The 27,355-nt window shown below is 40.9% G+C and overlaps 1 long non-coding RNA gene across 1 annotated transcript; it reads right to left on the bottom strand.

Moving 5' to 3' along the window:
• Positions 1-302: 302 nt before the first annotated feature.
• On the bottom strand, positions 303-25,620 carry LOC139781713 (uncharacterized). Its single transcript, XR_011720643.1, has 2 exons — positions 25,488-25,620; positions 303-1,240 (listed from the first exon to the last, which is right to left on the bottom strand). It is a non-coding gene; the product is annotated as an uncharacterized lncRNA (long non-coding RNA).
• Positions 25,621-27,355: the final 1,735 nt, after the last annotated feature.

Below are 27,355 nucleotides of genomic sequence, written 5' to 3'. Positions count from 1 at the left end.
CATAATCGGCAGATCAGAAAGAGATATCATATACAAAGATATAATAATGTAATAAAGAAAATTAAGTGAATTTCTCTTTAATTAACTATTTTTAATAAAAAATTTTGAGTAATTTTTATTGTAGGGGTGCGATATATTTTTCTATTACATTTATTGCATAATATTATTTGAATAAATAAGACACGTTAAATTATTTTTAAAAGGAAATAATCTATTTTATAAAACATATTCAAAATTTCTTAATTGTTTTATTAAAAGGATATTATTTCAAGAAGTATGAAAAAGCTATTTACTTATGCATATATCAGTATATTGTTTTATTTTATGTATATATATTATATACGTGTTTTTTTTTAATTAAATGCCTACTCAAATTACCAAGATACCTTATCTGAATCGTTACAAAATACTTAACTTCTTGATCGTAAGATGGCACCACATAGATATATTTCGATTTGACAAATGCAGAAAAATTACTTTATTCTCCAGACTATCATTTACAACTTATATTCAAATTCGGTACTTGTCATTTTTATATTAATCCGTTCCATTATTCATGTTTGATGGAAAAATAATGTGCGCATTATTGGGATTCTTTTTTGTGAGAAATCGATTTAAAAAATTAAGAAATAATTTCAAACAGAAAGAAGAAGATTCTATCACGCATATTTATATGTTTATATAATTACATGTTTGATATACTTACATGCTTATAATATTTATGTAACATGTAGGAACTCTCGAGTGTATTTTCCATAACAGGTGTCAGATGATTTGAGATTCAGAATTATATGGACGAACGCTTCGCACCTATGGGTGTGTGTCGCGCGCGCGTTTTTCTTCCTTAACAGTCATTTAAGCTTTACAGCTGTAAAATAATCTTAAGTGATTTATCTCAAGATGCTAATATAATCTGCATGCATGTGACGAAGAGCAATGGGGGTATAATCCTTTTTTTCAGAGAGGAAGGGCGACGCACACGATCTGGAAAATCATACATTCTGTTTTCAGTTACACGTGTTCTTATTCAAGTCACGTTCCGACGACAAGGGTAATAGCCCCGAACTTTGTCTTGGTCGGATCAGCTTAACTTCCGGTAGTAAAATTTCACGAAATTCCAGTGCGGTCGCGCGGCGAAATATGTTTTCTGTGGTTCCTGGCATTTTTCAGCTTGATCGATCACTGCCACGTTGTTATACCGTAGGAAGCCGGAGGTATAGCGGACGTTTTTATGAGTTTCCTGAAACATGGACGTTACATCACGCCGATTAATTTACATTACCATAACATACACTCGCAACTTTACGAAATTAAAAGAATAATTTGGGCAGAAAGATATCAAAATGACTTTTAATTTAAGAAAGTTAGTTGAAGAAAGTTGAAGGAATAATTATTTCTGTTAATATAATCGCGAAATATTCGCCAAACTTTATTTGCATAATATTTGTTTAATGTAACTGTGGGTTCCAATTATCTGTATCCATAACAGAGCCATTTGATATTCAATATACGGTGGCGCGATGATACAATGAGAAAAAAAAAACCCGATATGGTGAAATCACATTATGCGCTAGTAATCCGCGCCGCATTACGATGAATGCACGTGTCTGCGGCTTTTGCGCGCGTCACGAGATTCATGAATGCAAATATTCCGCGAATAAAGAGTCACGCGCGCTCTTTACATCATTCACCTTTCTCATTTTTGTCCCGCGTCTCCTTCCACACCCTCTCCCACCCTCTCCCACGCCTTTGTTCTTCCTTACGCTATTTCTCTCTCGCCTTCCTCCATAACAGGTCGAACTTTAACCCCCCTTAGACGTATCCTGATGTACGCGCTACCCATTTTCGCGTTTATGATTTAATGAACGCAACTCCGCACTTTCCCACCATCGACAGCAGTCTCTCTCTCTCCGCGCGCCTCTTCCCTCGATAAATCTTCGGCGTACGCCTTATTATAAACTCTTTTGCGCGGCGCAATTTAAAAGTGTAGCTCGCAAGTTCGTCCTATGAAGCTTCGTATTAAGCTTCCACTTTAAAAGCGGCACCTCGGCAGCTGGTAGAAGTATCGCCAAAGTTTAGCTAATCATTTCTCATCGCGGACGCTGATAAATTATTCAATTATAACGTCCACCGCCATACACACCAACCGAACAATTTGAAAGTACTGTATAGGAAAGAGAGAGAGAGAGAGAGAGAGAGAGAGAGAGAGAGAGAGAGAGAGAGAGAGAGAGAGAGAGAGAGAAAGCTGAAAAAGAATGTGGTGCATTTCCTTGACGCTATTCGAACGTTTCTCGCGATATCGAATTAGTATCGCGCCGACAGTGCGGAGATTAAAGTCAGATTTCGAAGTAATTGGTAATTCTCTGTACGTATTTCTCGCACGTAGTCGTAGCTTGATATATTTAACCTTCCTTTGACCCTGCGCGCCCTTTTAAGTGCATCATTACGTATTCTCTTTTGTAACGCCGGGTTTTATGCAGACCACATTCGCAGCACCTTCCTATTCTTGATCATATCGCATATGAACCGTGTAAGGTATTAATTATATCATTTTATCCCTTATTGTAAATGTTTTCTATTAGCTACTACCTAAATGTATGTATGATAAATATGTAAATCAAGAAGTATGTGTGTTGTCTATATTATGCAGAATCTCACGTTTGCCTAGTTAGTCTCTCCCCCCTTGATAAAAATTTAACGAACAAATTATTTTGTGATTAAACGAAATAAGTGAAAAATTTTTTTCTTATAAATTTGGAGAACGCATAAATAGAATGCATACTATCATATAATTTATTCGTTAAATGTGGATCAGGTGAAGGACGATTTAGACAAACGTTAGAATCTCGCTAATAGAAGCGCACAGTGGATCTCTTTCGGTCTATGCGAGGAAAGTTTTACAATCGGGCAAATCTAAGGGTAGCGCGCCAGCTTTAATTGATATCTATTTACGTCTCCCGGCGTAGATTGCAACGCAATTTCTGTTAATATCGGCGTGTTCACCTCGCTGTTGTATGACACTTTGTTCCAGTTCTGCAACACGACGACAGAGAAAGAGGTCGGGACTTTCTGAATGTCGGTAATGAATATATGAATGTATAAACGGTCGCCGTTTGTCACTCGAGAATCGTACATGTATCGTTTCATGAATATCTCGCGTATCAAGATCACGTTTTCAATGCCAGCAAGACATTTAACGTCTCATGTTGCTACTCTTATTGAAGAAAGTTGAACTCTCAAACAATCATTCTTTTCATTTTCTCCTACGGCTTTAATATACATATGTATATGTATATATATATGTATATATACAGAGTGTTCCAGGTCAGGTCAATAAAACTTCAAAGTCTTATAGGAAATTGAATTTGGAACAAAAAAGTTCTTATAAAGAAACGCTTCGTTGAAAAGTTATAGCTAATAAACTTCGAAAAATCACGTTGTTTTGATGATGTTTAAAAATAACCCTTCAAAACCCATCATTTATTTTAAAAAAGTTATGAAATCTAATAGGTAATTAAATAACAAACTAAATTACAACAATTTTATTTAATTCTGATAAGGCATTCAAAAATAAGCTCAAAACAACGAAAAACGTAGAAACTTGAAAAAAACCACCTTTCGATGATCTTTGTGTAAACATCACATTCATAGCGTTCGTTTTAGTGTAACAATTAGCTAGTTATTTTTAAAAATCATCAAAAAAACGTGATTTTTCGAAGTTTATTAGCCATAATTTTTTAATAAAACATTTTCGGACCTATGTTTATAGAAGGAACTTTTTTGTTCCAAATTCAATTTCCTATAAGATCCTGAGTTTTTAATGACCTGACCTGGAACACCCTGTATGTAATTTGTTTTTGATCTTTAATAGAAATAATTATTAAGAGCTAAGAGTTTGGATAGTGCATACCAATTCCTTTTGTCCCGAGCACCGAATGGAATATCACAAAATCGCATTTGTGCTGTTCATATCGTGAACGAACATTGCATATTATAAATGAATACTCGCGATAGACATCTGTCCATCAAATTTACAATCGTGGCATCATCAATTGTCCGAATCCCTACGCAGACAGAAATTTCATTTATCGAGAAAGTTTAAATCAAACCGCCATTACTCACGATGCGGCAACTGTGACGGAGCATTTCGATTCACCAGAAGGCAATTGAAATTCGTTTCGTCACTGGCTTTTACGAGTCCTCCTTTTTTGCGATTTTGCAATTTATAGTAGGTATTTCAAGATTCTGAATCGGCACAATTTGGCGGTACGCGGAAAAATACAATTCGTTTCGTACGTGGGTGGGGCTTTTTAGCTCTCTTTTTAATTTTCTACCTATCCTTCGGTAGAACTCGACGAATGTAAATTTCTGTCGATTACGATTGGCGCGCAAAAATCTATTTCATGAAATACGTTCGTAGTTTGTCAATCATGCAGAACAGAGCGCTTTGGAAAATCGGAACGTAAACAATTACTCAACTCGCGATCGTACGTATGATTTATCTATAACGTAAAATTGTTTAATTCATGATCGCGGGAAGAAAATATGTATAGTTCTTGCCATTTTGTTGGAGGTACTAAATTGTCATGAATTTCGACACTTCGCGCAACTCGAATCCCCGAAACTTGCAGATAAAACGGATTAGTACCGAGCGTAGCCGAACGAAGGGGATGTAAATCGATTTCGTCGTGCCCTTAAATTCTATTAGCGCCAACTCCGATTGCATTCTTCAAATGGAAATAGGGAACGAGATTTTCGCGACGGTGAAGTGATTTCGACAAAGCAAAGTCGCGCGCCGGGCGTGTGATTAGATTTTACACTCTCGCTTTACCTTCACCGAATGCCGTTGTCTTCGTTGTGCCCCTTAAACGAAGCCCTACGCCCGAAACGTTACGAAGCGATATTGGAAAATAAATTTTGCGTAATCGTGTTTCGACTATGGAGGGGCCCCACCGTGGCTATTAAACGCAGGAAATTCTTGTCCTGCTCTGGCAGAGAACTAACAGGACCATTTCCCTTTCCAGTTTAAACTGCCATTTGTGAAACCGTCTGCCGCGGCGAACGAGTGTCCCGGTTCCTGTTCTATCGTTGATGATTTATTCAATCGCGCGCGCTTGTCGATATTTATCGTTCGGCAAACGTTCCGAGGGGACCAGACACTCTCCCGATGAGATAAATCATATTATCGTAGACAAGTAGCGTCCACTACGTGTGGCAATCTGCATCCATGCCAAAATCTGCGGCCGTACGAGCATGGAAATCGTATTAGATTGATACTGTATTGCTTAATGGTGGTTATCTGCTTTTATAAGCGTCAACTGTCTTTTTGCATCGTCGTTGTAGAGCAAACATCATCATTTATTTTACTGGTTTTTTTAAAATGGAATCATAATGCTACTCTTATAACTTTTTAAAGATCCTTTAAGAACACTTTTCTATACTGTACAAGAAAATGAAAGACGAATGAAAAATTATAAGTTTTTACATTGTCATATCTTTCTCGTTAAATCTCTGTATAAGATAATGTATATCCGCTCATATTTTCTGCTTGCCCCTTAAATTTTCGACAAGATTGGCCCTGGTTTGCCACGGCGAGATGTAACATGCAAATGTGATGAGATGTTGCAGCATAGACGTTGTTGTATAGAACGACACTTCATCGTCGCTAGGGTTAATGCAGAGTTGGCGAGTTTCCCCTCGGAAACTTTGAATCCGACAGCCTCCGGCGTCGTCGCACGAACTAAAACGTTCGCCTCGCGAATTTCTCTTCGAGAGGATGCGCTCTCGGGGAAAGTCCCAGATAGGAAACAAATCCTATTCGGACGGAATGGCCTTTCGGGGGAGTTGCTACAACGATTGAATGCACGCCACGCTCGATTATTTAAGCGCGCACCCGAGATTTCTCGGGGCGTAAGTCGGGATGCGGCGCGGCGCGGAAGATCGACGGGAGGCACCCTCGGCCTCGGCGTGGTGTGCGAGACACGGCGCGGCGCGGCGGATATATGGCGCGACAAGGAAAAGGAGCGTGTGTCGGCTGACGCCGCTTCGCGGAGAGCGATATCGATTTCGACCTGTCGAGCGTGAGCGATTTAAACTCGGAAGACGAAGGAGATAACGTAAAGTCTCCGTCCTTCCCGTTCCCTCTCCCTCGCTCTCCGTGCTCGTTCGTGCACCGCGAAGTCGATCGGATTCGAGCGCCGAGGAGTATTTCTATGATTTACTCTCTCGACTGACGGCCGGTGCATCCTCAGCGACAACGTAGCAACGATACTGTTTAGATTGGCATAATAGGATTGTCTGCTTTTTCCCGCTAGCTGTTCGATTTAATGGAACGATGCCGAAAAAGTAAAGTAAACGATTTTGTCGGTTATTGCAATATAACGATTTAGATTGGGGAAAAGTCTAAAGTTTATCATCTATGTAACATTTAAAATTTTTTAAATATAAATCTGTGCAGCTTCTGCTAATCGTAGAAATTTTCTAGAGAAAATGCTAAAAAATTGTCGCGCAATATCTCGTTTAGTATACCTATATACATAATAAGGTCCAAAAGTTTTCAGTCCAAAGTTATAAAGAAGGTGATTAAATAAAACTATTATTTTTACTTTTTAATATAATTATCCTTTATTTCAATACGTATTTTAGAACAATGAATTAATTTTTCCACACTTTATTAAAAAACTATTCTGAAATTTTGTCCTTAAAATGGCTTAATACTGCGAAGATTATTTCTTTATTATTGGTAAATTTGTTCCATGCAAGATTTTAAATTTGAAAACACTTTTTTATTTTTAAAATAGAGTTAACATAAAAATAAAAAATAATTTTCAAAATTAAGGTCCAATTTGCATGAAAAATTTATCAATGATGGAGAAATTACTTATTTCGCCGTGTTAAACTATTTTAAGAACAAAATTTAGAATAATTTTTTGATAATAATAGAAAAATAAATTCATCGTTCTAAAATATGTATTGAAATAAACGGAGATTATACTAACAAATAAAAACAGTTGTTTCATTTTATCACCTTTTTATATCTTTGATCCGGAAACTTTTGGCCTTTACTACTAATTTTACTACTTCTCTCTTAAAAAGCTATAACTGTTTCGTGTAATTTAGCTGCACATTTACTTCTTACCGCGTCTCGCTAAGATAATATGGTATAAAAATATATATGTTTTTTGCCGTCATCCGGTTACACCGAGATCCCGGAGAATCTTAGAAAAGGATACGCGCGCTAAATCTACATTTCCGAAAATATTATTCCACGGTTATTCGCGTGCTAGATAGAACGTCGAGACTGCGCCCAGCCGATGCCGCTACACTTTGCGGGGCCGAATATCGATTTCGTATTGCATCGGCAGATATCGAAAATATTGTCGTTTGTATGTAGCCGAAGGAGCAAGCGCGGGCGCGATTTAGGATTCCAGATAAATAGTTACGACCGCTCACCCCCACTCGAGCGGTCCCTGTGCGGCCCCCGTTTCGAAACGTTTTACGCGAAAATTCCGGGGCTTACGCGTGTTGTCGGCAGGTGTTGTCCCTTGGAGAGCGGTATCGATTCCGCGCCATCGAGCATGAGCGACTTAAGCTGCGAAAACAGTAGGAACTTATAAAGCCACCGTGTTGCGGAATCAGCCCGCGACGGAAACTGTTAAAATCATTTTCTCTCCTCTTTCCCACCCCCCCCTCCCGACTTTCTCGCTTATCCAAACACTTTAAGGTGCTCTATTGACTCCGATATCTCGCCGATACTACTATAAATAAATTCAAAGAATGGATGATTCGCGCGTAGGATCGATCGATGTAACCGATTAGTTTAGATCGGTTGTTCTAAATCCTTTTCGAGGGAACTTTGGGTTAGTTTCAGGGTGGTAATGCTCGGCCAGCTCGTATCTGCGACGGTTATAGGGACGTCATTATGGCGCAGTGTCTCTAATCAGCGGTGGCGATCTTTCGATATCTACCGTCAGAAACCATGTCACGTAAATGGGCTATCTGAGTTGTAGGTCATTGCGAGTAATCGTGACATAATTATGTACTCGTTACAAATAAGACGTCGGGAATGATAGAATCACACTTTTAAAACACAAAGTGAGTTAATAATGTTATCAGAGAGAGAGAGAGAGAGAGAGAGAGAGAGAGAGAGAGAGAGAGAGAGAGAGAGAGAGAGAGAGAGAGAGAGAGAGAGAGAGAGAGAGAGACGGCGTTATCCTCGGAACAATTAAAATTGAAATCAAAATCGCTCATCGCGAAATTATCTTTCCAAGTGAATATCTTAAAATAACTACCCGCTATTTTCTTCTACGCTAATTCCAGGTTATCCATTATATCTTCTTGGCTAACCGAGGGTCGTCCGCGAGACCCGAATTGCGTCAGAGGAATGAAAATATTTCCATACCGGCGGTATAATGCACCGCAGTTTCTTACAAAACACAACGATGCATCAGTTTTATAACAGTGTTAAGGATTTAGCTCGGCCAAGGGGACGTTATACGCGTCCGTTAATGGACGCGATTACCGATAACGACTTCCTAGCATTTTCGCGGGTCGGCACACCGCGGCCGGAAGCCGACTCCGCGGACGATACTTCCTGACATTTATCGAGATTTCTTTCCGACAACGTCGCCTTTAAAACAGTATATTAGGCTGAGAGTTATAAATCAGACTGCCGGGGCGGCAGCGGCGGTTGTGTCGGTTGGTGGTCGTGATAGTGCTTAGTAAGTAAGACAGTATGCTGCGCTCCGCGTTGTACGTGTTACATTAGATGTGCTTATATACAGGACGTACCAGAAATGTGCATTTTCTCTCAGACATAAATTCTCTAATGAATTTACAGAACCAAGTTTTTCTCAGTAAAAATTTTGATTAAATTTCACTTGAAACGAAGACACAAATTTCACATAAACAAAACGAACAAGAGCAATAATGTAAGATACATTATTTCCCTTGTGGATAATTATTTATATAATTTTTAGAAGTGGATTATGCACACACACACACACATAATGTTGCCTTTCTTTTATTTAACTATATAACATTGAAAGGTGGTAATCCTACTGCAAAATGTTTCCTAATGAAAAATTGGAGAGAACAGGCTTTGTCGTATCCAATCATTAAATTGCGCGTGACTTCTGATGCATCCTGTATACGCGAACAGCGTACATAGAATGCCAGCAGGTTGGAGTCACGAGATTTCCCGGGTAGCCTGCTGCTACAATATTGCTTCTCCCTGGCGCCAGGCCAACTTGCCTTCGACTGGGTGATGGGAGGAGAGGAGCGGGAAGAAGTGCGTGGAAAGGAGATAGACGGAGTCAGGATAAGAAGGGGACGAAGTAGGTGAATGCCTATCATGTGAATAAGCTCTACAGCGCAGCGTACGTGGGCGTCCTTTTAATTTGCGTGCCTTCCCATTCCTCTATAGCCCTTTTTTACCTTTTATCCTCTCTCTCTTTCTCTCTCCCTCTCCCTCTCATACTCTTGCTTTTTCCCCCATCATTGCTTTCTTTTTTCCCGTCGATATTGCGTTAAACGGTGTCTTATCCTGCCTCGGCGAACGTGGCCGCCATTCAATCTTCGTCTGTCAATCGCCGGATTTAACCACGGCCTCGGAAGCATCAACGAGGATGATGGCGATAAAGGGAAAGATTATGGAGCGGATACGTTATCCTCTCTCGCGAAGAGATTAGATCCGAACTGAGGTTCGCTTTTAAGAATCTGCGGGATCTTATCAAATTGCTCGTAACGGTAGTATTTCACGAAAGCGTTTCGTAAATAAATGGTATGTTATTTATGCAACTTGTTCAATTATACAATGTGAACTAATGGAAATGATTCACTTCTAAATACGAAATTCTATGACATTTTTAGATAAAAATAGAAATTTATTATAATACGAGAAACATACATGATCTTATATCGTTATAGAATTATATCTAGGTGACAACAATTCGTACTATACGAATTTTATATCTTTTGTATCAGATAAAATTTAATCCTCATAAATGTTACACAGACATTTTGAAAATAGGACAAAATTATTTCAACGAGTGCTTTCTAAGAATTTGTGAAGTCAGTCCGCAGTGTCTGAAGTTCGAAGCTCTTCGCGATTTTCACGATGCTACATCAAGCGAAATGAACTCTTGAAATTATTCTACGATAAGTTATTTGAATAATCATAAGTTAGTTTGGAAATTTATAAGAAATCGGTATGAAATTCGTTATGAACTTCCGCAAGCAAGTGGATGCGCGATTCATGACTTGTGCGACTTTGTCAAGGATTTTCTAATTACTTTTCGTTGAAGTACGAAAGCTCGATTTAAAAAAATCCGAACAACTGATTTTCTACGTAAATTTTTTAATTTAAAGTTTTAATTTAATTCTTTTTAATAATTTTTTTATCTGCTGCAATTTAATTAAATTAGTAATTTTAATTACCAATTTTTAACGATATCCATTGTTTAGAAAATATCGGAGGAAATCACGTGGAAAGTTGCTAGCGTTTAATTAGTTTTAAAATTCGATACGCGTTTGTTTTTCCAACGCATTCCATATTTTTAAAATATATATCAAACAATATTAAATAATACTAATTAGCGCGCAACGTGTTTTTCTCAACGAGAGCAGTGACGGATGCCTCAGTAACGTGTAACGTACGGATCCGGTCTAACGATAAATTGCAGCAGGCGTTACCTCTAACGAAAACATCGTTTCCGCGAACATCGGTCCGCATACCGCTACATACCAACTGCCGGCTCTGCCTTATCCTTCTTCATTACACCGCCGAACTTTTCGGCGTGCGCACGGCTGAATTATATTTCCGCTGTGGTTCCGGCCCACTCGCAAAACGCCGCAGGCAGGAAACAACCTGGAGATGACCGCAGACTCGTTATTCTCCCGCGGCGGCGACTCTCTAACCAATCCAGAGTAAATTCCATTGCCGCGGTTGTTTTCTATTTATCGCGATCGAAAGGAGACAGAGCGAGAGAAGGAAAGAAATCGGGGATTCGGGTAGAGAGAAAGAGCGGTACACGCGAACAGCGTGCGCACGCGAAAAGATTGAAAGCCCGGAGGGAAGCGTGTCGAATGAGAGAAAATCGGTAAAAGAGCGAAATGGACTGGCGATCGGGAAGAGACGACGATCTCGCCGTGGTGGTTGGTTGATCGGTCATCACCGTCAACCCTGAGGGCGGTTTGCCGGGGTTAACCGATGCAGTACGACGCAGCGGGGTGTCCTATTGCAACCAGCTTGAAAATCGCTCGAGTGTACCGACGACCCCGACTAGCCTGGCCGGCCTGCGGTCGCTCATCGGACGTTATAACTGCAGTATTATAGGTGTGCACACTTGCAAATACATATACATGTACAGATACGTGGAGACATTCGTACACGCGATCGTTCCATGGATATGCGTGTGCGTGTAGGGACACGAGACAACGATGCTTCCGGGTTCCCGTGGGAGGGCCGGAATGGGTGGATGAGTATCAGTGTTAACGTCTCAGTGGACACGCCGTGACGCTGTTCGCTCTAACCGATAACGTTGCCAACTCGTTAGAAATGAATGGGCCGTGCGGGGGAGCAGCAGGTGACATGGGGGTCGGGGACAATGGAGTCGGTAACGGCCTCTGTTCCGGGTGCAATGCGCCCGCCGTCTCTTTCTCGCCGCTCTTCAGGACTTTGTCGGCTCACTTCGTCTTCAATTACTCCGATACCTCGTAATTAATCTCGAGAGTTCGGGCGGTGTTTGCTGGAGCTCGTTATATCGGGAACAGAGCGTCCGCGGGGTGGCGGAAGAGGACGACGAAGACGAAGGCGCTCCGAAATGATGCCTTGAGAAATTGAGACGTACATATAAAGGACACCCGGGCATGTTAGACGGGAAAAGGACCGTCGGTAGGGGGATGACTTTACTTTGAGCCCAACCCTCGTCACTCGAAGTAATCAAAGAGCGTTAATCGTCTGTGACGCGATTAATTTAATTTTATTGCTCCGCCTGCTTCTTATTTACGAGCGATTATCCGCCGCGTAAATGATGTTCCGGGCGTACCTCCTGTCTGGTGTTTCTGCCTTGCCAGGACGAAGCTTTTAACATAAGCGAAATTCAAGTAACTTCCAGGTGAACGTGAAATGGAAATAAGGAAGTACGTGTATCGATATTCGCCGTGTCGATAGTCCGGCGCGTTTTTGGAGAATTCAGCTAAACGGAGCGCGAGGGTGTCTGGTTACTTGCAAGCGGCTTAAGAAGTAGCCTTTAATATTCATGTATAACTTGAGATATCGTCCGGTGGCTGCGACGAACGCGGTCACCGGGCAATTGTAAATTCAAATCATCGTCAAAGTTTAAGGCGAGGCAGCGAGTCGCGCGCGCCGTAAGCTCTTTAAAGGGATACCCGCGAAGAAAATTATAAACTTTCCTCATCGTCGATATCTCAACTGCGCGCTTTTTTTAGATCAATTGATTCGAGTCGCGAGAACTGAAATTTTGCGACCGTTATCTTATCATCCGGTCGGCATATCCCCCCCTTCAAATATATGCACGGTCTTTCTCCTCGCCGAGCGCGAGACGAACAGGAACAACTTATCATTGCCCCCCGATAAGGCTACTTTTCCTCGGATGCTCCGTCTACCGTGAGAGTAATCATGTCACACGATCGTAAGAACTTTTGCCTCGGCCGTAGATCACCGTAAACCGCTGCATGTGACACGCGCCCTGAAACTTTACAAAACTTTCGTGTCCCTTAAACTGGCGCGCGCGGTATTAAACCCCGGGACGGGATAACGATGGTGCCCGAATCGATCGTCGTCGGCCGACAAACGGAGAAGGGCTCGCGAAGAGAATAACGCTTGGAAACGATTGCGGATCCAATCGTCGTGACTTCGCGCTCGTAGATCGCTATCTCTCTCTCTCTCTCTCTCGGCACACTGACATTAGATCCTACACCGAGCGCGCGACTCCTGGAAGAGCTCTCGCCAACTCGTGGAGCACGGTCGCCGTTTCCCGAGGCGGAATAAACTCAGAATAAACCGCGGGATAAGCTATCCAAGTTCTACCGAGTGATCAGTATAAGGACGTTTATTGTATACTTTGGCGAGAGAAGAGTTATTTAAGATAGTCATAACTGTCTTAATTGGCTATCGTGAATTATGTAACTTGGTATTTTACTTCATAATTAGCGGCTTCATTTCATAAAGAATCCCCACGTTAACGTATGCACTCAATCAGGAATTACATTAATTGAAGAATGTTCTAATTTTAACAGCTATAGTGTTCTAATCTATAACTCCACGTATATTTAATCGATAATTAGGTTGATACGAATGTATTACGTGATTATTTTTTAATATTATACTTGCGTACGTAAAACGTATCATCATTGTTATTATAAATTCGACCTTTTTAAAAATTTCGATTGAAATTAGGGAACAAACTGAGAAAGTCATTTTTTCCTGGCGTGAAACGATCATCGGCAAGGGGGCGGAGGAGACAGCCAGACACCGTGAATGCTTCATAAACTTTTTGGGCGGGGACGACAAAGTGATCCTAAGCTTTGGACGAGAGAGAGAGAGAGCTCCTCGACGACGTGACGGAAGGATGTTGTAAGCATTGTCGCCGCAGGTTTATGATGGATAGACGGACGAGGAATTCCGGGTGCCTTCGAGCTTGCCGCTCAGCGCCCGCTTGATTCCCGGGGTGGAATGCGCGCCCCTTAAAAACGGGGGCTGCAGATAAACTCGAGTAATTTGTCACTTCGCCGCCGTCTCCTGTACAACGACTGCGACGGCACGCCCTTCATCGTTCGCGTAAAAAGTGAGTCGCTTTCTCCCTTCCCCCTCCCCCCCCCCCGCCCCCGGCATACCGCTCACTCGTTTTCGCATGCCGAGCTGCGCAAGATATGACTTTCTGCTCGCGGCAGAAACGACGAAAAAAGTAACTACATCCACCGAGTGGAAGTCATTTCGTTCCATTTTCGACTGTTTTGCGACCGATTTACTTTCTCTCCATTAGTAGCTAGTCTATACTTAATCACGTTTAGTCTTCGTTATAAAGATTTATTAACGCGTCACTTATATTATGAAAGACGCTGGGTATATACTTTGTAAAATATTGCAGAGAATTTTAACTGCTGGTCGGCACATAATTTTTATCAATTTGTACTCTAAAAAAAATTCGATATTTAAAAAAAAAATCTACCTTCAATTTGTGTCGATTATTGCGAAGCTGCCATTACTCGTACTTCGTATTTTTGCGATCAAAAAGAACCTAATGAAATCCCCGGGCTAATATCGTTCCGCGACGTACGACAGCTTTAAGAAAATCGAGAGCAGAGAAGGTAACGCTCGTTTTATCTCCGCTCCTTCTTCTTCCCTCGCGTCCTATTCTCTTCTTCTGCCACGCGCATTATCGCTCCAAAAATAGTCGAGTCAAGATTGCACGGTGCCGAACGATCATATCGATTCTAGATCGTTACTTGCTGAAAGAAGCCAGAGATTCTATCGTCAATAACGAACGCGGAAGGAAAGAGGAGAACCGTCGCAATTTTAAGGCTTTTTCTTTCATTCTGCTCACGAAAGCGCAACTACGTCGTGGATATGTGTGTGTGTGTGTGTGTGCTATGCGCGCGCGCGTATATATGTACGTGCGTATGTGTAAAACGCAATGCAGTAAAAAGTACATGACACAATCTAGAGGCGCTTAGTTTCATCTTTCTTTCAACTCGTTCGCCTTTATTTTATCTCTCTCTTTCTACCTCTCTTTCTCTCTTTTTATCTCACACCCTCTTTTATCGTACACACCCGCGCACGCGCACACACATACACACAGATATATTGTGGAATGTTTACCCTATTTCACTAAAGAGGTTTACGCAGATAAGGAATAAAGAGAGTATACGCGCGCATTCGCGTTAATCTGCGACGAGAAGGAGCAAACTAGACGTAATTACAGATGATACACCGCGCTTGTTTGCAGACCGCTATTACGAGGCTAAGCGATGTAAGCTAAAAGCTTCATTTAGCGACGATGAAATTCCAGCGAAAGATGCTTTACGTAACAGTCTCTCTATTTTATTAACGTCTCAACGGGATTCCGACATTCCATGGCGCTGTTGTTTGTCGCGAAATTATTGACCGGGTGATCGATCCAGCGCTTAAATTCGACGAACGTCTAGTACCGTTCGGTCAGACGGTCCAGATCGATATTGGCTTATGGCGACGCGTATCGCCGAAAACACGGCGATGCAAGCGTCGTAAAGCACGGGCGGCACGAGCTCGCAAGTGCAACGCGCCACGATCAAACGTTGCAATTAAGTAGGCGCGCCGGCCACTATCTCGTCGCGAAATCTACCTAACGTGTAGTACGCCCGCGCTACCACCGATACTGTGTACCTATTCGCGGTCACGAAAATCTACGTTGACTGTACATTACCTGCCGAACTTCGAGGTTGATCGATACTGCTTACATTACTGCCGACGAAGAATAATTGTATCGAGACGTGTAACGAAATGTAATTTAACTGCTCGACACAGGTTGAAATTACGTTACATTACGTTGATTACACGCGATGTATGTAAGTGGAACGTGTACGTCAAATCTGTCATGAAAACGACTAATTAATTATTAAACTAATTAAGTATTAATTAACTATATTAGAGCTACAGTTTGTATGTACAGTTGTACAGTTAAAAACGTAATATATTAATATCACATATCACCACAATATGTGTCAATAAAAGACTGTAAAAATTGAAATTTTTCGCATCACAGTGCATTAATTATCGATAACTGAAGTAATGGTTTTGTCTCTTGCGTCCACGTAAATAATTAAATATCTTGCCTAGCTTTGTACATTTCTTTCCTCGCCGTGTTGTTAATTCGCCGCGTCCCCCGCCGATTTGTCTTACGGAAGATAAAAATAAGGAGTATGTTGCTCGAGTTTGAGGTATGGGCTAGCTCACGAGCGAGGAGTTATCGCAGACACGGTGGACGAGGGTGCGAGCCGCGCAAGATGGGACACTCGTTTGTCATCGCTGAATAATCGCGGAGAACGGCACGGGGGTAGTGTAGTACGCGAAAGGGTGAGTCGCGCAGCAGCAGGGATGGGCGTTTAAAAGTACAATGGAGACCATTTACCCTCGATCCTTGCGCAACGGTCGTCCGCTCTTTTCCTAGCTCTGTCCGCACTCCAAGGATTGGGGTCGAGAGTGGTCTCGCAGAGGACCGGAATTCGTTTCATTGATACAGCCGGGTCTCGGTATGCGTGCGAGCACGAGGCTATTTCGCGTAAGGTATACGAGACGAAGCCACCACCCGCTTCTTTCACCGGGTATGGTCTTGACAACGTCGGACGAGGTGGGCCGACGGTAACGGCGGCGGCGACGGGGACAGCGATGATAACCAACAGCATCTTCTACCTGTATTTCCGAACATCAGCGCGTTTTTGTCACGCATTAATGCCGCCGTTCTTCATCGCCGTAATTTATCACTGTCACGCGCGCGCGCGCGTGCGCGCGCACTCCTTCAGTATCGTGTTGGCAACAGCCATTTTATTGCACGAGACAATGAATACAACCTCCTAAATAAGTAAAGTAACTGAATTTATTATTCTTTATTGGCAAGGTACCTGACTATGCCGCGATTCTTCTTTTTACGTTTTACCTTCTAATTTTTTAACTGAAGTACGCCAATTAATATTCCTTCAACCTATTGATATTACGTGTCAAAGCATATCGTCTTCCTATCCTAGACAACTTAAGACAATTCGTATTCAATTTAATAATTCTTAATGTATACGTCATTTTAACAAGAATATTCAAGTTTGTTATTCAGATCAAGAATATTCAGATAGGTTATTATGATATATTTATATTCCGCAAACATCTCTAATAATTATTATAATAAACAGTTATAATTTTAAATATAAAGAGGCTCAAAGATTAAAAATCAATAAAATGAAATTAAAGGATTTAGAGCTACAACTATATAGGTGTTCATGTCGATATTCACGTATATATATTTAGAATTACAAACGTTTCGATCTGTATTCAAACCATCTTCTCAGTGTAATTTTAAATGGTTTTATATAGTTTCAATTAAACGGCAATTAAAAATTATAAAACCACAGAGGAAACCTTTGCATTTTATGCGTTAGATTGCTGATGCTAATAATGCGTTTTTGCATGCTTTTATAATTTTTAATTGCATTAATGGTCTGAGTACAAATCGTAACATGTGTAATTCATATTAAATACATATACGTGAATATATCGACACGAATATCTACACTGAGAAAAAAAGTTGTTAACTTGGCTAAATATTTTTAACTAATTATTATTTTTTTATTTGAAATATTTAAGTATTTGAGTCAAATTACGTCATGTTAGATTTAATATGTCGTTTTTAATTTAAATATATAATTATATTAATTAAAATATTTTAATTAAATATTAATTTAATTAAATAAATATTTTAATTAAAAAATAATAATTAGTTGAAAATATTTAGTCAAGTTAACAACTTTTTTTCTCACAATCAGTGTAGTTGTAACTCTAAGCCCTTTAATTTCATTTTATTAAGTTGTAATTATTTTTCTGAATTTTAAATTGCAAATTCCTCTATCTCGGAACGACGTGCGTTTTTCGGAAACGTGTGTGACGGTTTATCCTTCCATCGACACTACCTCAAGAAGATCCTCAAAGATACATATCGCGTTTCTTCCTTAAATTGAGATTGATCGTACATACGAAGTCAGTCCGTCAGCACGTAGTATTACGAGATGTTCCGATTTCGACGACCGGATGTCGTACACTTCGCAATAGGTATCGTTCGCCGAGTTTCGCAATCTGATTTATGACAGCCCGGTGATCGCTTACCGTCGTATCCCCGGGCAAAGGAGGAGCAATTCGTATCTGCCTTGGATTTGATGGGTCTCGGCACGAGACGATCCTCGACGTTCCTTGATGTTCGTACAACGTGCAGTGGTCTAGACTTCTCCTTAATCTCAAAACTTACATTAAAGAATTAACATCATCGCTGACAGTTTTGAAAACGTATTTCCTTTTCTTCAAAAAACATTTTATTGATAAGCACACGTAAAGACGATATCTATTGTAAAAAGTATAGAAAAATATAGAAAAAGTATAGAAGCAATAAATTTTGAAGCTCAAATATTACAATTAACAGTTAACACGGGAGGATAAAATTTTAGTTATTTATGCAATTAAATAATCAAGGCATAAAGTGATTATGATAAAATTCACTTCGGTGCATGAGGAACGATCGTTGATCTCTTCTCATCTCCAGCATCAGTAATTATTACGTAAACCTTGCAGTGAGATGGAGCAAGAACACGCCACGCCATCCGTTCTAATTACTCAAGATGGGCGGAATATCAACATTTGCGCACCGATGCGAACGTGCCCGTTCGGTCGATGCGTCGCATATATATATATATGCGCAGATCGGTCAGGGAGACAGCGGCATCTCGAGTTATGCCTAATGTCTAAGTGATCCAATCTGTAATGCTAAGCGCCACCTCAATATGAGTGCGGCATGTGACAAAGGACTTTGACCCGAGGGCGCCGTGTGTATTCAGGTTGACATAAGATTGATTAGGGAGAATAAATTCCCTCTCGGTTTGTATCCAATCTTACGTTTAAAAACTGGTAACGGAGAAAGAAACAGTGCTTTAAGACTTTTGTAAATTAAGAATAACTCGTTAATTTGTCGTAAAAAAGACACGTAAGGTAAATGTACCAATGCCGGGACATTTCCCCAGTAGCAGAGTGACGTCAAATGACGTTTTAATGACGTCTAACTGACGTCTAGAGACGTCTCATCTTACTACCTGGGTTAAGACCGATGTCTGGATATCTTTGTCACTTTAGTTTTTAAATAAGTATATAACGCGAATTAAAATTAAAGATAAAAATATAATACAAGAAAAATATTTTTATCTTTGATTCTTTGATTTTAATTCGCATTATAACTTATTTAAGGACTAAAATGATGAAATGTCCAGACATAATAAGTATGTGTCCATGCAGGCATTGATACATTTACCTTATATTAGTATTCCAAACTCGATATAATTTTAATGAAGAGTTTCTATATACTTATTTATATTATGAAACAATGGTGCTATTTTAAATAAGAAATGTCTAACGTTTAAAGATGCGCGATACATAAATGATTGTACATATCGCACGATATTTTTTGCTGTCTTTTGGAAACTATTGCAATCGAGAAACATTCCGCTCGTAAGGTTCAATCTACGATTAAACTCTTTCAGAAATTGAATTAGTCTGTCTTTCTTTCGCGAACGCTCCGCTGACTTGCAGTTATTAAACATTTTTTTTCCTTTCAGTTCAATCGATAAGTTCCCGATCTCTTTGATCCATCTTCTCCATCTAGCGCTGCAGATTTTAATACGTTATCGTCTTCAGGTCTCTGTAAATTCCATTTTAATCCTCCGTTTTGCTAACGGGATCCAGTTTTCTTTCTATCCAGCCGCGCTCCTTGGTTATAACAGAGAGAGACCTTTTTTGCGACGCAAATATGATTACGTAAAAGAAGAAGAAATGTACAATACAGGAGGGGAAAATGAAGCGAAGTGATGTCCTATTTATTACGCTTAACCGTTCGTATATTCGGGTCGACCCGAAATTGAACGAGTCTCATAAATTTGCGTCGTGGTATGTGCCGCGCGATCATTTTTTTTAAACAGTGAATTTTAATATACCGAGGGAGATAGACAGATCGGTAGATAAAATACTCCATTTGGTTGATAATTCGCCTAATAACCGGCTGACGAATTGCCGCCTTAAAAATCGATACTCCACGCGGGTTTCGTAATAGGTCACTCCGCGTATATGCATCCAATCCGCAACGACATCCGTTTTCATCAAAACATGATGATTATAAGCATTACATGGCATTTGACATACCTGTACGAAAAAGCGACGGTGTGCGACGGTTTATTGATCGGGGGGGGATTGCCGTGTCCCATTATTAATACATTTCATTTCTGATACACGGAAACGCCACACGTAATTATCGCGACGCGCTAATCAATTTGGAGCGTTCACATTTCAATAAATTTTGCGTGAGCATTATCAAGAATATTTTAGTCATTACCGCCGCAATTTCGCAAATGCCAAAAACGACACCGCCCTCCACCTCTAAATAACGGGAATAATTATAACAAATTTCGTGACGATTTATTTCTAAAAAAGCCTCAATGTCGGGATTTACAGTTAATTCATTCGCATTTGCGACGACAGCGATCAAATTGAGGATATTTATACATCTGTATAATTAAAGAATTGTGGAATTTTGATAATGATATTGCAATTGATACAGCAAATGTATTTACCTGTTTCATTTTGCAATGACTAATGATACTCGTTATTATAATATTCCGAATACAATTTTGCGTCTCAATTTTGAAACTTTTTTTCGAATGTCAGGCACATAATCGCGCGAATCTCCATGGATACTTGATGAAGCAACGGCGTCGATAACCCCCTTCTCTCTCCCTCTTCCCGACGATAGACGTGTTATTTATGGCGGCTAACGTGTCTCGAATCAATTGGAACGACGAGCCAAATCGCGTCTCCGTCCGGCCATTTGCGAGCGGGCGGCCAGAACGGCTGTTTCGGATCGAAGGGGGTCGTTTCTTACGGGTTGTTAGCCCCGATCCTACGAGCCATTACCGACATTACGTTATCTCGGCGCGCTCCTGAATGTTATCGTTCGACTTCCACACCCACACCCACCGTGCCAATCCGCCTCCTCCCTCCCGCCCCTTCTGACTTCCGTTTCCTCCCGTTTCGCCTCCGTCGAACACCTCTAGCGTTTACGCGCCTCCCTGGCTAATCTCCTCTCTCGCGCGGTTGCATGACTGCAGGCTCGTCATAAAACACGCACACTCGCGTGCCGTGATGCACACGTAAAATTCCCGCCGGAGTATCCGTCATCTCTTGGAGACTGGAAAAACCAACCGCGCCCGCAGGATGAAATCGAACGAGAATGGAGGGACGCGAGGATGGTTTCGGAAAGCGGAAGCGAGGAGCCGCGTCCTCGGCGGCGCGGCGCGGCGCGATAAAAGGAATCTTTCTGCCTCGGACTCGTGAATCCCCAGGCGCGATGTACACCCCGCGCACGGTCGACGGGGTAGTTACCCGTAGAACGGATGGGGCCACCCCGCTCTCTCCTCTTTCTGGGTAGATGCAATCTGCTGCGCCCTTATGGCGCGTTCGCACATTGCGCCTCGAGCGAAGCGATCGTTTTCGTGTCAATGGACGATGAATCCATCCGCGCGCGCGGTTTATCTAGCAGCTAGCTAACACCACGCGCGTCGTCGCCGACGCTCTCGATGATTTATATTACGACGTTACCGAGGAACCTTCGTCGCGCACGTTGAGCATTTTTTCGTCGGTATTATGCGTGATATTGTAATGCACGACGTTGCCCCTGCCGACGACACCGAGATACCAAATTTGAATTATATCGACCCGGTCGTTGACTTTTACCTTGTCACATGTTTCCTTGCCGTCGTGGAAAGTAGAATAAATCTGTGTTCCTGTGCTTGTTCTAACGCTTCTGTTTTTGCTGTCCTCTGTTTTCCTCCGGACAAAAACGGCTGAAGTAACTTGGAATTGGAGCAATTCGAATTGGGCGCAACCTTCGCGTACTATTACACGTTGATATTTAATCAAATCGTAGACGCGATTTTTAAATTACAAAATATATATTTTTAATTTTGTGTTATAGTTATATGTTCTGACGATTTATCGTGCAATGTCGGGGCGACGTTAAATATCTATATCTTTCGCGAGATATCGCGTTACACGATTCATTCGGAAAACGAGCCTAATGAACCTCTGTTAGAAGATATAGCAGCGTTCGCATGATAGAGCTGTAACACGATTATATCACTTATGCAATTTGTATGCGCGCCCTCAGTACGTTATGGTAATAAATTCGCGATAATTACACCCGGGTATAGCTGCGCGAAGTTATTAACTGGAAAGAGGTTTAATCTAGATCTCACGCAAAAAGCTTAAATGATGCATAAACGTTATACGTTACATACCTCCGCAGTCGTCAGCGTTTGCCAATTATAAATCGATACGTTATATACGATGACATAATTGGAGCGCGAGCAATCTGTCGCCGCGTGTTACCCGAACGTGCGTACATCATGACTTCTCGTGGCCGGTGGCTGCGACGGGAGGGATCTGGCGGCAATATTTGCCGTGCGCTAATATTGGCCTTTGCTATTGGCTATTTGCCAGTAAATAGAAATTTTCCCCGTAGTCCCCGTAGTACTTCACCGGAGTATCAACGACGTATGTACTGTATGTACATCGCGCGACTACCCTTCTTCGCCTTCGTGCTGCGCGATAAACTTTTCGTGCACAATCCTGGAGGACGTAAACTCTTCCGTAAAATCTCTAAGTGCAGTTACAGTTTTCTAAATGTAATAAGATAACTTCTCGATGCGAGCTGCAAGATTTTTCCGCGCGGGACGCGTGTCGCGTCGCGTCGCGGGAAAGAAAATCGCGAGAGAAGGGCGACACAAGTCGAAACTAAAGTAAAGCATCGTGGAAAAATAACGGAGATAAATCGTGGCGTTACGATCGCGGTGGGTATGTCACTTTGGCGCTGTGTAACAGTTACACGGTCACGTCAGTCGCCGCGGCAACTTCCTCCGCAGTTGCGACACTCGACAGTAAACTGCCGTGACTTTTATTCGCTATATACCGTACCGGGACGACACCCTGGATATGTACGTAGTCATGTACGTACCTTCCACGCGCGACGGTTTTGCGCGAACCTAATGCAGACACGGTACTTGTACGGACGTTAAGACGTCACGCTCGCGACGAGCGACGTATCGGAAAAATATTAAAAGCGTGCGGCGCATTTTCGCGTCAAATAGATATTGTTATTTGCGTGACAATTGGCACGAGGCTTTTTATACGTTTCTACGAAAAGAATATCTATAGAAGCTATAGAACACACTTATGTACGCGAGACATAGTCAGGAAAGGAAAGAAAAAGTTAGAGATTGCGAGACAAAGCGAGAGAGAAAGAGAGGCGTGGTCGGTCACGCGACGTAAGAAACGAGCTATCCGTTAGATGTCTTTATCTTTGCGCTATTAACCGCAATGTTTCCTCGGCGTTGCTTAAAGGGTAAGTGGTTTTCCTGTTAATTGTCCGCCGTTTCTACGACAAGAGGAAACGCGGAAATAAGTCCTGGTCACGTAATGGCCGTGATTAATGGATTACGACGCCCTGTAAATTATAAGTCGCGAGGTGTCGCAAGTGGTAAAATAGTAAGTAGTAGTAGACACTCACGATCAGACACGGCGGCCGGCGCGCAAGTAGTAGCGGTACTGATATGGTAAACAGTAGATACGGCGCGCTTTGAACAGCCTCAGGAGATAGCGGTTTGATATCTTAATCTTATGTCATTACGGATTATATAAGTATAATATAAACAGAGTGTTGAAAAATTACTAGAAGAGGACTATTAAATGCTCGTTAAAATAAACTGAGAAGCCGGTATGTAAATATAAATTTAAAAATCGATAATTGTTTCTATTGAAATACAGAATGTAAATTCATGTATAAATAGAATTATTAATGGAACATTAAACAAAATGACATTATTGATTAAAATGTATTTATTACATTAGGATAATACTAAATCGGCCATATTCTCATTGTAAATTGTTTTAACAAACTTAACAGTTACGCGCGTAATTGTTAGCGATATATCATATGGAATATATAATTTAGAACGCGAAAAAATCTAAAGATCAAGATACGATATCTTCAGATTCGAACGCGATATCGAACTACACAATTGGCATATATATATTGTATATGCATACGCGGAGTAATGTATCTCGCGTTGGCGTAGAACTAACTACGTGTACATATATCAACGGTGTATTGGACTTCCATTTGGAATAAATATGTTCGAGGAAAAAAACCTGTCCCCGAGGGGAAAACCATAGACAGGAATCGCGAAACAGGGGAATACCGATAATAATGGAACAACAGCCGTGGGATGATTATATTATCAAATAGGAAGGGAGCCGCGTAATCACGTTACTATTATAACTGAACGGGGTTAGCCATATAATTAGAGAGACGCGCACCGGTCAGTTGCGGACGATTAAATCGGCTGGTATCATCGCGAATCCGGTCGTAGATCTACGTTGACTCAGTTGGATTAAACGAATGGCGGTCGGTAAATAGATCGGCGAGGAATGACGGAGGACGCGGACGAGGCGATTGGACCGACGAGCACCCTTGTCTTCTTGTCGGCCAACCGCTTCCGCACGCCGAGAGGAGCTATCTCTCTCTTCCTGCCTCCTCTCTTTGCTTTCTGCAGGGATGACGGCCGCTTAAATAAGCTCGGCTTCGATAAGGATCGCAAATGAAGGAAAATAAATTACTTCGTTCGTAATGTCGAGCGACCCACCATCCTCTTACCTCGGGCTGCTGTTGCTAATCCATCCCCGTCATATCGCTCCCGCCGCCCGCTTTTATATCTAACGCCCCGCTCGTTTGACAGAAATAGCAAGGCAGAGAAACGCGGTAATACTTTTCTCTTTTCCTTTCTTGGCATTCGAGAGCAGAAATTTTTCTTTGATCGCGAACAAAATGGATATACATATATATCCATATATATATATATATATATATATATATATATATGGCGCTATTTAATTAACAGCGCAGTAACGGATACGCGATAACGTTACACACAACGTTTAACTGAGGGAACAGTCTCACGGTCGCGCATAAACTTTCTAGCGCTCCGCGCTGGCATTGTATTTTTAATTCATTTCAACATTCCAACATTTCGCTGTATTCTCGCGTGGCACACGAACTTACGCTGCATTACCGCGTGCTTTTTTAATTCGCGTGTAAAAAAAATATACGAAAATTCTCTTCTTCCATCACGATTTTACAATCATATTTTTGTTTGTTATGTCGCGTTACGTTGAATTTTTGTATCTGATATTTCCCGTTCTTTATACCGAATGTCCTGCAACCGTCGTGCATTATTTATGCATTCGGTACGCATATTACTTTTTCCCGCAGTTTGGTCCATTAATGAGTTTGTTTTGAACAACGTGAAATTTGTTGATGCACGGAAAATTACAATACAACAATCGACGTACTTCGCGCATAATCTGAAGATCGTTGCCCGACGATGGAAATTTAAATTGTCCGCGTTGGCGGTAATTGTGATACCACACATTTAACGTTCCCCCGCCGTCCCAGCTGCAGCAGCGTGTGCCGTCCGTTTTCTCGTTACAGCGTTACCACCGGGGTGTGTACACACAAACCGAACGGTGGTTAATGGACCGAGGCAATAAAGCGGACGGCGTTACATCGATTACTATCCTGAAACGGAACTTTCCGCGATCCGGCAATAACTCTAAATATCGAGGTATCGGTCCGTACCCTGGATTCTCCGGATTAGTTCGACTCGGTTAGTCCCACGACGAGTAATGGCCATTCTTCGACACCCGTTATACACGAAACGGTGTCGACTACGGGTTCTTGCTAGCCTCCTCCTCCTCCTCCTCGTCTTCTTTTTGCTCATCTCTCTCCGCTGCTATCGCGACATTTGTTAGTTTTCATATTTGCAAGGACAATCGGCGTTATTTATTCAGAACAATTAATCCCGAAACAAATACTAACATTAATTTATGTGTTTCTCTTCAAGCACAGCGATACTATTCGCTTAATTAATGATGAAACAAAGATGTGATCCGATATTCGAACATTTTTTTAGTTTCAAAATTAGGCTAAAGTACAGGACTTACAATTAGATGAAAAACATGCAAGCTTTTTAATACCGAATAAAATTCCGTTTCATTATTTGAGATATTTTTAACTTTTCTCCTATTTTAAAAACTTTTCTTGTTATTTGTAAAAGAACACTGTAGATATTTTTATTTCTATCTTTTTACCTTCATCGGTCTCAATATTGCAAGGCATGTTGCATTGTTCATTGTGTGTTTTGCGAAATAATTCGAAAAGAAAGTTAACGACGTGCTTAACTGTACAAAGCAATGGGGACAGTTATTCTTTTATACAGAACAACGAGAGACAAACGAATATTTCCGAGTGGCTTTATAAATTGGGAACGTCAATCGATACTTGCGAGAATTGGCGACTCAGCGAGGTGTAATAAAATAGACACAAATCAGCCGAGCGTGCCGCGCCAATATCTTGTGAAGTCGTGCAGTTGTTGAATACTCACGAAAACCGTCTCGTAGGGTGTGCAATATTAAGAAGCAGCCTTGATCGGGTCGGTCCGTCTGCTCGTGCTGGAATTGAACCAACCGAATTCATGAGTCTACTTTCGTAGAAGTTTTCATGCAGCGGAAGTACTTCGCCAAGTTTCGTTATTAAGCTTTCAAATTCGTAGTTGGCCGGTCTTTCATTTTTTTTTCCTTTCCGAGCATTTATGCCGTTTCTTGAAGATTAGATGTGGTTGTTGAACATAATTGATATCATATATATTACATAACTAATAAGGTCTAACAGTTCCCGATAAGAATATAAAAAAGGTGATAAAATGAAACAATTGTTTTTATTTTTTTATGTAATCACCTTTAATTTCAATATATCTTTTAGTTTAGAACGATAAATTATTTTTTCTATATTATTGAAAGAAATATATTCTAAATTTTTATCTTTTTAAAATGGTTTAAAATGGGAAAATCACTTTTTCATCGCGTACCCTACAGTCTCTAGTAATTTTTTTTTACTTTTAAAATTGAAATCTGACTTGTGGAAAAAATGCACCATGCGATGAAGACCAGTGACTTCCACAGTATTAAACCATTTTAAAGACAAAAATTCCAAACATTTTTTTAGTGGTATAGAAAAGTTAATTTTTACACACACACACACACACATCAGTCTAAAAAATGTATTGAAATAAAAGACGATTATATTAAAAAATAAAAACAATTGTTTTATTTTATCATCTTTTTTACATCTTTGAACCAGAACTTTCTGGACATATATATGTAAAATTGTTGAATATAATTAACATCTTAATTGAACGGAACATTCTTAATGAATTAAATAACAGCTTACATGAATAAAATATTTCGGATTTTTGCAAACTGATAGTGACAAGGGAAAAGTTACAAGTATGGGGTTTCTAAAATTAGAAAATAAAAAAAGAGTTATCGAAGTTTTTATGAGTCATATATTTTCCTACATCGCTATTGTCGGCCGTTATAAAGACTTAGATCAATACCGAAACTTTTCGTAAGGGGTAGCTACCAGAATTGTCCGATTGAGGATAAGAA

Source organism: Temnothorax nylanderi, unplaced genomic scaffold (assembly GCF_030848795.1).
Source record: "Temnothorax nylanderi isolate EJ_2023f unplaced genomic scaffold, tnyl_v1.0 TNYL_tig0356_pilon, whole genome shotgun sequence".
In the NCBI taxonomy this organism is placed as follows: Eukaryota; Metazoa; Arthropoda; class Insecta; order Hymenoptera; family Formicidae; genus Temnothorax; species Temnothorax nylanderi.
Note: the sequence above shows the minus strand (reverse complement) of the source record. Positions and strands in the feature narration are given on the sequence as shown.